General features: G+C 37.0%; 1 long non-coding RNA gene across 6 annotated transcripts in view; it reads right to left on the bottom strand.

The window, feature by feature from the left end:
* LOC110397450 overlaps window positions 1–13,433 on the bottom strand; it is a 72,709-nt gene that overhangs the window by 45,900 nt on the left and 13,376 nt on the right. For all 6 annotated transcript variants that reach the window (XR_002437803.1, XR_002437826.1, XR_002437798.1 and 3 more), the window contains exon 2: window positions 8,008–8,171. This is a non-coding gene — a long non-coding RNA (uncharacterized LOC110397450). The remainder of the gene's footprint in view (window positions 1–8,007; window positions 8,172–13,433) is intronic.

Here is a 13,433-nt window from a genome sequence, read left to right as displayed (position 1 = left end):
GGTTTGAAAACAAAAGAAGTTTTAAAAAAAAATCACATAACTACATCGGCAAAAGCAGGTGTTTTGAAAAGGAAAAAGAAAAATTAATAATCTGAAGTAATACTCCATGGGGAGCATCCCAGAAAAGGTAGGCTAAAGTCATGCTCCGCTCCATAAGAAGTCTGACAGAGGAGGCTTTACTGCTGTGCGTAGCATACACTGGGCAGATAATACAATTAGACCAATACAGCTAATTTTATTTATTTAGCTAGAGAGGGCAGAAAAGACAAATGTGATGAAGCTCACCAGCAGTAAATGACTTCAGTTAAAGAACTTCCGCAAAACAGTTCTGCAGCGTTATGTAAGAAGAATGAATTAACAGTTTGAAAGAGAAAAATATATATACTTCAAAAAAAATCCAGCTGCGGAGTTGAGTGACTTCAGGAACAGCTGATGACTCCCTTGTGATGATACCTCAGAGAAACCCCCTTTTCTATGCCCAACCAGATCAAAATTTGCCTTCTTCGCAGAAGTTACTAAGACTTACTGGCCTTTGACCAGCCTTCCTTGATCTTTTTACAAAGTCCATTTTAATCTTGCTTTAACTGTGTGCAAGAACAGCTTGCTTCTGTTGCAGAGGATGCAGCTATGGCACATGACTGAGAAGACACAATTCCGTTCTGCCCCTATTTGCCTGCTGCTGTTCTGCAAAGTAAGAAACAAAGTGACACTGAAACTGGAGGCCAAACACTGAAACAAAGCTGATTTCATAAGTTATTAAAATAGATTTTAAATGTAGAACACACAATCATCTATTATAAATAAAATCTTACTTAAAATGTTCCCTCTGTATAATCCTGTGTGTATATATTCCCTATTCCCCCGCTATACATTCCCCACGGGGACATTCTCAATTTCTAATTCCACTCAAGAGAAATCATTCAAATAGGGACTTACTTTGAGGTCTTTCAGATTTAGCATAAGATAGGAAAATATGTTCTGAGAGTTCTGACTCATTCAAGTGCTGGAAACAGTTCAGTTGCAGGTGATGAGGTAGGGGAAATTATGTCAAAGCTGGAAGAAAATCATTTTCAAAAGCTGTTGTTCAATTCATGGATGCTAAATACATCAGTTGATAGTAACAATTTTCATACAGTTTCAAAGGCTTGGCTTTATTTGGCACGTTACTGATTTAAAAAGTTGGCCTGTTAGGGCCATAGCTGACTTGAAAAACATGCTAGACTACTTCACAGGAGTATGGACTGAGGCAGTTAAAAGAGAAAGAGCATCTTACATCCCTTAAATCCATGTCTGTGTCTAAAATTAATTTAAACATCAAATAGATGCAAAAACCATACATATACATATTTAAAACACTTTCAAAAATACCAGGACATTTGTCTTGTAGGAGTTATTGCTCTTGGTGAAAATACTCACAGAAGAACAGAGACTTTTGATGATTAATTGAGTCAAAATAGGCCTACACATTACAAACAGAACAAAAAATAAAATCTTTTCGTACTTCTGCCTTCTACATTCTGGGCTGTTTTTGTTCTCAAACAACAAGGCATTCCCATGGTGCTGCACTGTAAAGCTGAAATCTGTCCTGTGACTTTCAATCATAACATCACAAACACAGTAAAAAGTCATTTCTGACTCAAAAATCTGTGTTAACTACAGAAATGTAAGAGTGATATCTTTCATGATTGACTTAAAACTAAAATACACTAACAGGTTACAAGCACGCAACAGAGGTGCTACCACCCATGATTAACGAAGTAGAAATTAGTATTCTCACATGGTGTTTCATTGCGCATTTGCAAGAAATAATAGCAAATAATTCAATAAAGCAGTAATTAAAAACCTGCCTCAATTCTCCTGGTAGTTTTGCAATTGTGCTCCCACAACCTCACAGCTGAGCACGGAGAACTCAGCTGCCTCACTTGCACTGCACATACACAATCCACCCACCACTGACTGCTGCTGCTTCATAGGGGATCCAATTACTGATATCATTCTGACACTGGAGATTAGCTGATTGCCAGTTCAGTGTGCTTACAAAATCTTATGTGTCACGGGAGGCCCTTTACTTGTTTCTGTAAGACAAACAGTATTTTTTCTCAATCTATTAAAGACCTGCGACAATGTATTCTCTCTCGTGTAGCCCTTCAGCCCCATCCTGTTGGACTCAAAGCAAATTTCCCATCTAAAATTGTCATAGAACTAATGCATGGGGACAGCAGCAGGAAAAATACACTTTTAAGTGTACTTATCAAAGAATAGACTTAAGAGAAGCAGTAGCCACCTAAGCCACAGCTTTAATACTCAGAAAGACCTCTGCTCTATTTGAAGCTTGAGAACACAATCAAAATTTTTCTGATTAAAAAGTATTGATAGACTTTGCATTGATCTTTTCTTTCCAAAACTAAAAGCGTGCAGTAATAAACATTTGTGATAGACAGTGATTTGACTTCTGCTAAAAAAAGTGTTTTTCTGTTCTGCAATGATGTAAATGGGATGAATTAAAACAGCGGAATACTAGTCCATTTAATTCTGTTGTCATTCAGTGGAAATACATCAGTGTAGTTCCAGAACTATTTTCCCTTTCCAGCTCTTAAATCGAAACGAAAAGAAGACATAGAAAAAAAAACACCGCAAGTAGGGCATATTAATATCTAAGCAAGAAAAGTCAGTTGCTTAGATAAATGTGAAAGACAGACAATGATGAGCAAGAAATATTTCTGTTTTCTCACCACCAACACTGGCATTGTTACAGGCAGACATTCTAATGACTCTGCTGATTATTCAAGTGTCTAGACTGTATCTACATATGAGATAACAGGAATACCATCCTTAATGCTCTGATGAACTTTGCTATCCATTCGAGAAAACAATGTCTTCATCAGCTGTGACCAGACAGTTTATATTACTTTGAATACTGCAGGATTGTGTTGTAAATAACACCTTCTCTAGAGAACAAAAATTTTAATTGATGTGGGACTTGATGTGATGCCACAAAAACTCAGAATAAAAGAGACTTTATTTATGTCCCTATATTCAAGAAAAAAACAAAACCAGAAGGGTATTCTGCAACGCCCATTTTAATTAATCTTATCAAATCCTCTTTAAATAAAGCTGGAACTGAACTCATGAATTTCTGAGGTTGAATTTTACCCAATGATAATATGCAAATTTTGTTTCAAATGACAAAAAAAAAGACTTCATTCACAACACAAGCACAAAGAATACTGCCAAAGAACACAAAAATTAGGGCTTAAATAGTATTAAAGAGACAAGCTGCATTTTCACAAGTCAAATCCAAATCTCATTTGGATTTGACTATCCTCTTAACACCCTTCTTGGGAAAAGAGATCTATGGAAACTCACTGGTGAAAAGTATATTAGAGCTTTATCTTATGTCCTAACCGGAGTACAATAAAGTGTACAATCATAAAACAGCTTAGGGTAGATAAGCTGTTTCTGGCTTTTTGACCTCACTGAATCCCCAAAACTGCATAAAATCAGACCTGGGTGAGGTAGGATGAGAAGTGATGTCAGGATGCCATCTTGTCCATCCTTCCCCTTCCATCAAGGAGCACCAGCCTGCCTGTGATGGATGCTGCCTCATTCCCAAAGTCTCCAGTAGAAATTCCACAGTATCTCCAAAGAAGCAGCTGCTATTCTTTATTAACCATACCTTTAGAAGGTTTCCGTAATGTCTAACTTAAATATCCCTCACTACAATCTAAGCCCATTATATTTCTTGTCCTATTCCCCACAGCCAAAGAGGAAAGTTTACTCTCTGCAGCAACCTTTCATGTATTTGAATTTAAATACTCAATCTTTTATTCAGCACAAAAAGAACCCTAATTCTTTAAGACTGTGGGTTTTGTGCAAGTTTTCTGGATTGCTGGTCCTTCCATCTGTCTTCCTTTGGACTTGCATGAAAGTCACAGATCAGCTAAAGGAGCATGACATGCAACTGTAAACACAGCTTTAACTTCCACAGCTCTACCTTCTTTACTGCCCGTGTACCAAACTTGCACTTGCCTATTGCACTTAACACTTAAGGACTGCTGCTGGTTTCAAACTAAAACAGTCCTTAGCAATTTTTACTAATAAAATCACTGAAAAGGCAATAAATATATTTCTCTTCCTAAATGAACATTACTTGAAGAAAAAACCCTTCACTGACTTATAATTTTCAGTCTGTTTTTGGTGTGAATACTGCATCATTACATCATCTATTGAATGTATTTTATTTTTGAAGTAGCAAAGTACTTAACGGGTTAAAAGACATTTCATGTATTGTCATCCCGAGTTGTTATTCAAAAACAAGGCACAAAAATAAACCTGATGTGTTCATTCACCTAAACAAAGTTATTTCAATTAAATAAGAAATATAAGTGCAATACACTGTGAAGATAAGTTCTTCCTTTTGAAAGAGGTACCAGTGACAGCCAGTTGTAAGCTCTTTGTATCTCACATGGGTTAGGTGTTATTGGTCCCCTGGCTCTTATTAAATATTACCAGCCGAACTTCACTGGTCATTGTTCCTAGAGCAGAGCTGCTATAGCACTGACTCCAAATTGTCAAAATACAAGTGCTGATATTACATGCTAAGCATTCCTAATTGTTAATTCTAAATTATATAACTGAATGACATCACCTGCCATCAACTTAAGGTTCAATATTATCTTTTAGCAACAGCAATTTTTTTTTTTAACGGAAGTAATACCAGTCTTTTGATGCTTTTCCTAAGTACCACACTAACCACACCTCATTGCCAGCACTGTGACATTAGCAGAGTGCGAGCGTAACTGCACATTATTCCTTACTTGCCAAAGCTTCCCAAGAAGTCTAAGCTGATGCATTACAAAGTAGAAATGTGTGTATGAGCTAACACATTCCAAGCAGGTTTGCCACTCTGTGGCACCAAACATTTCTAACCACTTATCAACTGTAAAGCTCCTATTTGCATTTTGTGCTCCACACTTGAAAGCATTACAGCTGCCTCTGGCAACAAAGGAAATGTAAAACCTGTTGGAAGAAAATAAATAAAATAAAGCTGTTTCCTATGGGACAATTCAAAGTTTCACCTCATCATCCTGAGACATCAGGGATTCTGTGTTGCATCTATTTTTATTAATAATGCAGCAACAATTTTCAACCACCCTTTCTGAAGAGGTGGTTTTTCTTTGGAAGAGATATGAGTCATGTGATTATCTCACTCATCTGGAGTCAAAGGCTAAAAACTGACAGAGGTTCTCACTATCAACCAGTCTATAATTTGGCACCTAGAGAAGCAGTAATAAATGGATGTTTATCTACTCAATAGGGAATTTCATTTTACTCTCCACCTCCAAAGTCATTACCTGCACAATAGGAACAAGCAACAGAAATTCACAACTTAATAAAATATTGCAGCCTTACTGCCTAAACTGCACCTTAAAATAATTTTCTGTACCAGAAACTGCAAGCAAACTATAATTCACAGTATGACTTTGCTGACACACTGAAACAAATGGTATTTGCATCTCCTGTGAACAGAAAAGAAATGTATGATCCAGATAAAGTTTCTACTGGGTTAGGGTTCCCTTGGTGGGGAAAGAAAAAGTTAAGGATTTCTTTTTTTCTTAGAAAAACACTGAGTCAGAGAATTCTATTAAATAAAAATTGGGTAAGAGACTTTCTGTGTAACCAAAACTTAACATAAATTTTAGAGCTTGTTGAAAAATATCCTATGTTCTCAACAGCATAAGCAATATAAATATATTGTTCAATTAGATTGCTATAACATTTAAACTTATGCCTGGAAAACATCTTGCCAGTAAGAAAATAAATAGTACTTTTAGAGTAAAACTGTGTCAAAAGCATATGCAGTAACTTATTCTGAATTATGATATCTATTTTTCTAGGCTTGGCAGATTAATAGAAAAGAAATGAAAATATCTGTAAATCAAAGAACGCTGAAAATAGTACACAGCCATATTATAATTCTTATATTTTTCTTTCTTTCATCTTTTTTTTTGGGGGGGGGAGGAGGGTGTTGTGGAGTGATATCATTTTACAATATGGTACAATATGAAAAACTGGCACAATTTCAAGCGATACTTCTCCACTGTCTTAATCTTAATAATCTGGATTCTAGTCAGTGTTGTATCTCTTCAAGCATTAAAAGAGTAATTCTTTTCCTTTTCCTTTTATTCTTTTTTTAACACACTGCGGAGACATTTCAGTATAGAAATAGATACTTCAGTATATCTCTAGCCCATTACTAATATCACTTAAGTGGCTGGGTTTTCAGCCTACGATCCTATGCAAGACAACACAGCAAGAAAAGGAAGAAGTCATTAAAGGAGCCAGAACAACCATTTATATAAATAAATATACAGTAATTTAACAGAATTTAATGAGCTGTTTGACAAACATTTGTGTTGCTTATGCCAGGACTGTATTGCCTGCTCAAAACCTGAGAAAAGCACCAGGAAGTAACTACCATTTGAGTTTAAGCAAACAAGTCACTGTTTCCGCAATGTCTAAAAAGAATTAGTCTATATTAATCAGCTAATTTGGTATCTCTAATGTTCCTTTGTTACCCTAGAGTGACTGGTCTAAGTAACTATTTTAATGTTAAAGCACACAATATGCCATCATAGCCCAACATACATTTTTGTTTCCACAGCTTACAAAGAAAACTGAAAGTGAGAAGTACATAATCATCTTTCCCGCCAAAGGAAAGGATTTTCTTCTAAAAACACACCTGTTTTTATGAAAATAGTGCATTTCCTGTCCTAAAACCTGAAATATTAGTTGAGGTTTGGGTGTTTATGTTGGTTCGCTGGCTTTGATTTATCCTTTCTTGTTTTTTTTTCTCTCTCTTTTTTAATCTGTAAGAAGGTAAAGACTACTGGCAGGAAGAGACAGCTCCAGAGAAGTTTCAGAGAGTTAGAGTCTCATCCCAGATGGGTCCAGCTACAGGCATGGGATGGTGCTCAACTCCTATAACTCTGGGTTATCTCAGACACCATGGATTTCTTATGCCCTAGACTATTTCAGTCCTGTCTTCAAGTTCAGAACAATAACAATCAAATTATATCATGTAATGTGAATTATTTGTCAGGCAATGAAATATGCTAATGAGATGTTTCTCACCACGGACAGTATTCTTCACAGTGAAGCTTACAGTTGTCATTTTCAGTAGCAGACCAAAATAAAGCAAATTCTCTGCAAATGTGAGAGTGCTCCCACAGCACCACACTTCATACACTGACAGAGTAGAGTGGGGATTTCCCTTTTTTTGTGCACCATTATTTGACTAAAATAATAGAGGATTTCAGTCTGTAGCTATGGGTCATATAGCTTTCACTGACAATAAAATTACAAATAAAAGCTTCAGCTTGCACCAGAATGCAAACCTAAGAGCTTAGAAATAAAAATTCAACAAACATATTGGAATTTGTAAATAAATTTATATGTATATTCATTACCAAGCAGGAGCCCTGACTTGCATTTTGTCAGAACTTGATTGATTGCAGTCAATTACTAATAGTTTATCAGAGCTGGTTAACTTATTTGTTAGCATTTTCTCTTCTATACGTACTGCCTGAAATTAGGCCTTAACTAAAAAGTCATCAGAGAGGCTGAGGGAGATACAGCAAGGTGCCGCAGAATGGAGAGAGCTGACTTAAACATTCAGCCTTGCTGGTCAACCTGAACATTTATTCTTATCCTGAGACTCCCACGAAAAGCAATGGAAAGCAGAAAAATAACCTTTGTATTTCAACTTTAATAATTATTTGGGGCCACGCTGCAAGGAAAGAGGAGACAGCCTAAAATTTCAAAATCTTCAAATTAAAACTATGCATATTAGCAGACTGCATGCTCCATGGAGGGTAAGCATTGCATTCGTTTTGTATCATGGTGCACATCTTAAGGGTAACTGACTCTAGAATGTGACCCCCACTCTACATGTCAAACATTACCATAATATCAATAGCAGGTCACATTCCTTGCACTATCACACACCTGTGTCTCAGCCTGGAGGCCTGCGGCACTTGGAGTGAAGCCCCTTGAAGTGCAGGCTGCATTGGAGGGGCAGTGATGGCTCCATGAGCCCCAGCCATCTGTGGAGAGAGCGCACGGCGAGATGAGGATGATCTCTGGCATCTTTGGGGCTCTGTCAGCAAATCCTGTTTAACAGAAAACATAAAGTTTGTTTTCCACACCATGGGTAACATCCTCGTTTGAAGTTATGCTGGAGCTGCTTTGTGACAAGCACAATGTTAAGACATGACAGAAATATACTCACAAGAACAGCCATCCTGCCAAATACACTTAGACTCAACTTAAAGCTTTCACTTGATAGTCCTCTGATTATTTTTTTCCTGTGAGAATACCGTTTCCTTTCAAGCTTGTTGTGAGTTAAGCTTTTCTTCACTTTATAGCCAAATTACTTTTTTAATGGCCTCTACACTTAAGAAGGCAAACAGTTTACCTTATCATAAGACACCGCCAAAAACTTCGGTTAATCAAATGTCACAATTATGAGGGAAAAAAAAAACACAAACATAACAACCAAACATGAAAGGCACTGCTACTGTTCTCTGAAAAACTGCAGCAGATCTCCTTGCCTTGAGTCCCCTCTCCTAAAACACTGCTCAGGCAGTGGCTTCTCAGTTCAACATTGCAGAACTGTCAGTCTCTGAGAAGTTCCATTTTCCCAGATGATGTACAGCCCTGTTGGTCACCAGCACTTTCCAAAATGTGACACAACTTTCACACATGGTTGTTCGGTTGTTTTTTTTTTTACTGTATAAGAGTGCCATTCTAATACACTTCTTCTTGATCGGATGGTTGTGTATGGATCTACAAGAACGCATCTAAACAGAAAATTAATACCAGATATCACCCACAGTTGAAATTTCAGCAGTTAAGGTCATCTCCTGCTATGGGTTTCTGATGTGCTAAATCACCATTCCTAAATATGGTGATTGCAGTATTCATACTGCAATATACACTTGAATTCCTGTTTGAATCTTGTTCCTGGATATTTTGATTTATGCAGTAGAGCTCATTTATTTCTCTCCTTTTGCTCCACCTGAGGCTTCCAAACTGAAGGCCAACATTTTACTCATGAGGAAAAAGATGGATAATTCCCATGGCACAGATGAGAAAAAGATCAAAACCACAAATCCTCATGGTCACTGACTGCAAAAGATACCACGATCGGTTATCACTGCCAGGCTATCAAGCACAGCTCAGTCAAATAATATCAGTGAGATCACTATTCACAGAAGCAGCCACTGTGTTTCTCATAACTGGAGATGCTGAGGCACACATGACCCCAGTGCTATATGAAACCACTTACATGGCAACTTTGCTTCCTGAAGCTATCCACTATGTTCCTCTGCTAAGAATCAAAGCTGAGAAAATCCATTTTCCCAGGTTGACACATTTTTCTATTTCAAATATTATAACAAAACCAATAATAATAATAGCAATAGATTTTTCTGAAGAAGAGGGCTTGCAATGGAGAGATGACAGAACATCTCCATCTCTGAACGCATAGTAGTAGCAAATCCTGAATGGGGATGCTAAGTGAATTCACAAACTTGTAGGATTTCATGTAGTTTCATACCTTCACCTCCGTAAAACAACAGCTTTTGTCACAAAGGACCTTACAGACCGGGACTGAGCAAGCCTAAGGGAAGTTTTGAACCTACTGAATATGTGGTGTTTTTTTTAAACATGTGATGAGAAGTCATCTGAATTATGACGGCACTCATCCATTTCCTTACCTTAAGAGACATATTTTGTGTTAATCAATGTCTGCAATGTTTCTGAAAGCAGATTGCAACTCGTCAAAGCTCTGAGAGTAGCTTAAGAATCACTTCAGAGACAAGCCATCTCATTAGCTGCTGAAATGAAACTTCATTGCAAAGCTAATGGAAGAGGGTGGGTATCAATTTGGGGCAGAAAAAGAAAAGGAAAAAAAGCAGCAACATGTTTTTGTAACAGAGAGAATCCTGAATTAAGAAGTGTTTATGAGAATGACCTCCACAGGAAAATATCAACAGATTTCATGCTGAGTGCTTTAGGATGGGGGCTTTATAAAGGATGAAACGATTCCTTCTTGGAATCAAACCTATGACTGCAAACAATTTAAGTATTTCAAAAATCAATGTTTATAGAATTCAGTTCTGCCTCAACAGGTTAACTGGGGAATGTAGGGCACCCTGCTGAAATGTAAGCTTCCCCACAGTGCATTTAAAAATCATGGTCAGAGAATGGAATATCTCAAGCAAAAAGTACTGTGCAGTGAAAAGAGGACATACATACAATATTCAACCAAGCTAAAATGACTAGGACATTGTTTCATAAACCTATAGTTTCAAAATGCTATCCTCAAAATCCCCACCTAAATCCCAAGTGACCATGAATGGACCTATAGCTAAGAGGCATGCGAATTCCTCTGAGGTGTTTTGAAACGTCATTTGTCTATGTAACATACTTCAGTGAGTAAAAGAGAGCTACCAAGAGAAATAATGTTAACTGGCTACTGCACTAAACCTTTTTCGCAAATATGAGCAGTAAATTATTTCTGTAGTAGAATATAACAAAAATACAAACTGCAGGAGGTAATTTCTCATGTCCTCATGAGATATGCATTAAAAGGTTCAACAAAGGATGTTATGTCAGATTGTGCATTTACTTTTAAATTATTGATGAGCTGTGTCTATTGTAATTTGTACCTGGATTACTAGAAACTAAAGCAAATACTAAACTTCTAAATAGAGAGTGCCTGAAAAAAAATATGTTCATAGGCTCCAGGATTCCCCACAGTCCTGGAGGGATTCTCATAACCTCACAGGTATCTCCAAGTCCTAGAATTTGCATTCTGCTTTCCAGCTCTACTTGCAGATGTTTAAAAATACATGCAACAAGACAGCTTGCTTTTGGCTACACATCTAAGAGGTTCAAACATCTGAATTATTCTGTCTGAGGTCAACTATGATATGTGTGCCAAATTAGGTTGAAATCCAGCTGGGAAGAGCTGTGAAAATGCTAAGATCTCTGGTGCTAGGGAACTTCTGCTTTTTTTGACCGATGCACACTCTTTCAGCTCTTCTTCCAGGGAGAAGACAAATTTCCAGGAGCCAAATCTGTAATTTGACCAAACATATAAACTTACACCTTATATATCTATAGACTTCACTCACTTGAATTTTGCCTTACAGATATAAAATGCTGATTGCGATAGCAGAATTTCATAACAATGTTCATTAGCTGCTGGAATGCTAGAAGACAAGGGATACACATCACATGCATTTGTGTATCAAGAAGATTTGCAAAAAAGATAAAACACATGTTTCCTGGGATTTAGAAGTCTAATATCACTATACTTTTTAATATAAGCAGAAAATATTTTCTATTAGTTAGGGATCAAGGTATATAACCTGAGAAAGCACTATACACTCAGGATAACTCCATCAAAATTGTACTATTCTGTACAGATGTAATTGCAATGATATATAAGTTTCACTACGATTCAGCTACTTCACCAAAGAACTAATGCTCATCCAACAATTTACGAATTTTTTTGGCACAAGTCAAATTGTGAACTCGTAATTTAAGGAACCCTTATGACTGATACTCTAAAAATAATTTCACATACAATTTTATGTGATGAATGATATTTCATAAAATAACATCTCTTGAAACTTTCGAAACAATTAAGGTAGAGCTAAACAGAACAAGTAGTTCTGCTCTTCAGGGATTCATCTTTACTTTAAATCCCAACCCCCAGTCTGAAAGCAATCTTTGCTTTCTCTTCTCCTGGAATAGATAGTACCAATTCTAAAGCTACTCTTGGGAAAGGAGAACTTAAAACAGAATTATCCATAAATGAAAATGATAATATCATTAGCATTTTTTTCTTTTTGCTAAATACATTAGATTTCAAAACCCAAATATTTAAGGAATTTTAAGTCTCTAAAGAAAAGTCAAATAGCTACTTCTCCTCAGCACTGCTAATCTCTCTCCCCATACACCCCCAGCCTCCACCACCATCTCCCCAGCTTTATTTTACTTCTCCTTCCAGGAAAGGAGAAGAGTCTGAAAGCAGTGGAGAATGGAGTAAGGTGGACTTGTAAATATTCATTTCATCCTGAAGACCAAAAAGGTAGCTTTCACTAGGTGCAGGACACCTTTTTTCATAAATAATCAACATACTACCATAAGCCTGAAATGTAAGCCTCAAATGCTATAATGGACTAATTCCAAAAAGTTTCTGAAATTGCCATTGATTAAGAAGCCTTAGAAAAATAATCAGCATAAGAAGTAATTTCTAGTATTTTTTTTCTTCCTTAATTATATGAAAACAAAATCTACACAGAGTCTATTCAACCAAAGTACTCTATTTCTACTGGTATGGAAATAACAATAATCCTTACCAGGAATAGAAAGACAGTCACAGTCTATTAAATCTATCTTTGTCTGACACGTAGTCATGTAAAAAAAAAAAATGCATGTTGAAGCTGCTTATGACATAATTTTAAAAGACACAAACAATCACAGAAGCAGTACAGAACACTGCAGCATAATATATCTAGATTTGGAAGTGGAAACATCAGTTGCATCTGTTCTGGAAGCTGAGTGTGCAATGGCAAATACATAATTCAATTTCTACCACAGACCTGCAAAGCTGTTCAAAGAGTGGAAGACTCTAGTAAAAGACCTGACCTCCCTGTTCATTACAGATTCCTACTGAATATCTGTGCATTGCCTCCTTAACCAAGCCAGAGCAGAGCCTGAGTGATATCTTGTGAAAATCTATTTAAGAATGCCATGAAACAAGTATCTCACATATCCAAAGAAAAAATCTAAGGCCTGCAATGTGCAAAAACTAGTCAAGACAGGCTAGTACTCTGGATGCTGTCCTTGACCATCACACAGAGCAGGTGGTTTAGGAAGAATATAAGACCATATTCCTCCTATTTTCTGTTAAATCAATGATTTAAAGAGAACTTGTAGGAGCAGGCCACATCTGAACAGTTGTATTTTATGCCACCATGGATATTACTGTCCATGAATCTTGCTAATCCCATTTTTAAATGATTTAAACCTCAATCTCCCCTAATGTCCTGGGTTCCACAACCCAGGTTCAAGATGCCAGGAAGGGTTTCAAAACTTGCTTTTACTGGGCAGCCAAAAGAAACATTAAATACCTGTCCTCTGGTTGCCTTCTCCTCAAGTGTGCTGGTGGAAAGAGAGCCAGTTCCAAACACATTGTGCCATAGGAGACACACCTCTCTGTCACTCTCTCTTCTTGTTTCAATTTTTTCCCCACTTGCTCATCTGCTGTGAACACAATTGTAATTTGTGTCCACCTCCTCCTTTCTCCTGATGCACTCCTTCCAGAAGATCCACGAGTGCTCCAGTAGACAGCTCTG

Source organism: Numida meleagris, chromosome 1 (assembly GCF_002078875.1).
Source record: "Numida meleagris isolate 19003 breed g44 Domestic line chromosome 1, NumMel1.0, whole genome shotgun sequence".
NCBI classification, from domain to species: domain Eukaryota; kingdom Metazoa; phylum Chordata; class Aves; order Galliformes; family Numididae; genus Numida; species Numida meleagris.
The sequence above is the reverse complement of the archived record's forward strand: the minus strand, read 5'-3'. Positions and strand labels throughout refer to the sequence as shown.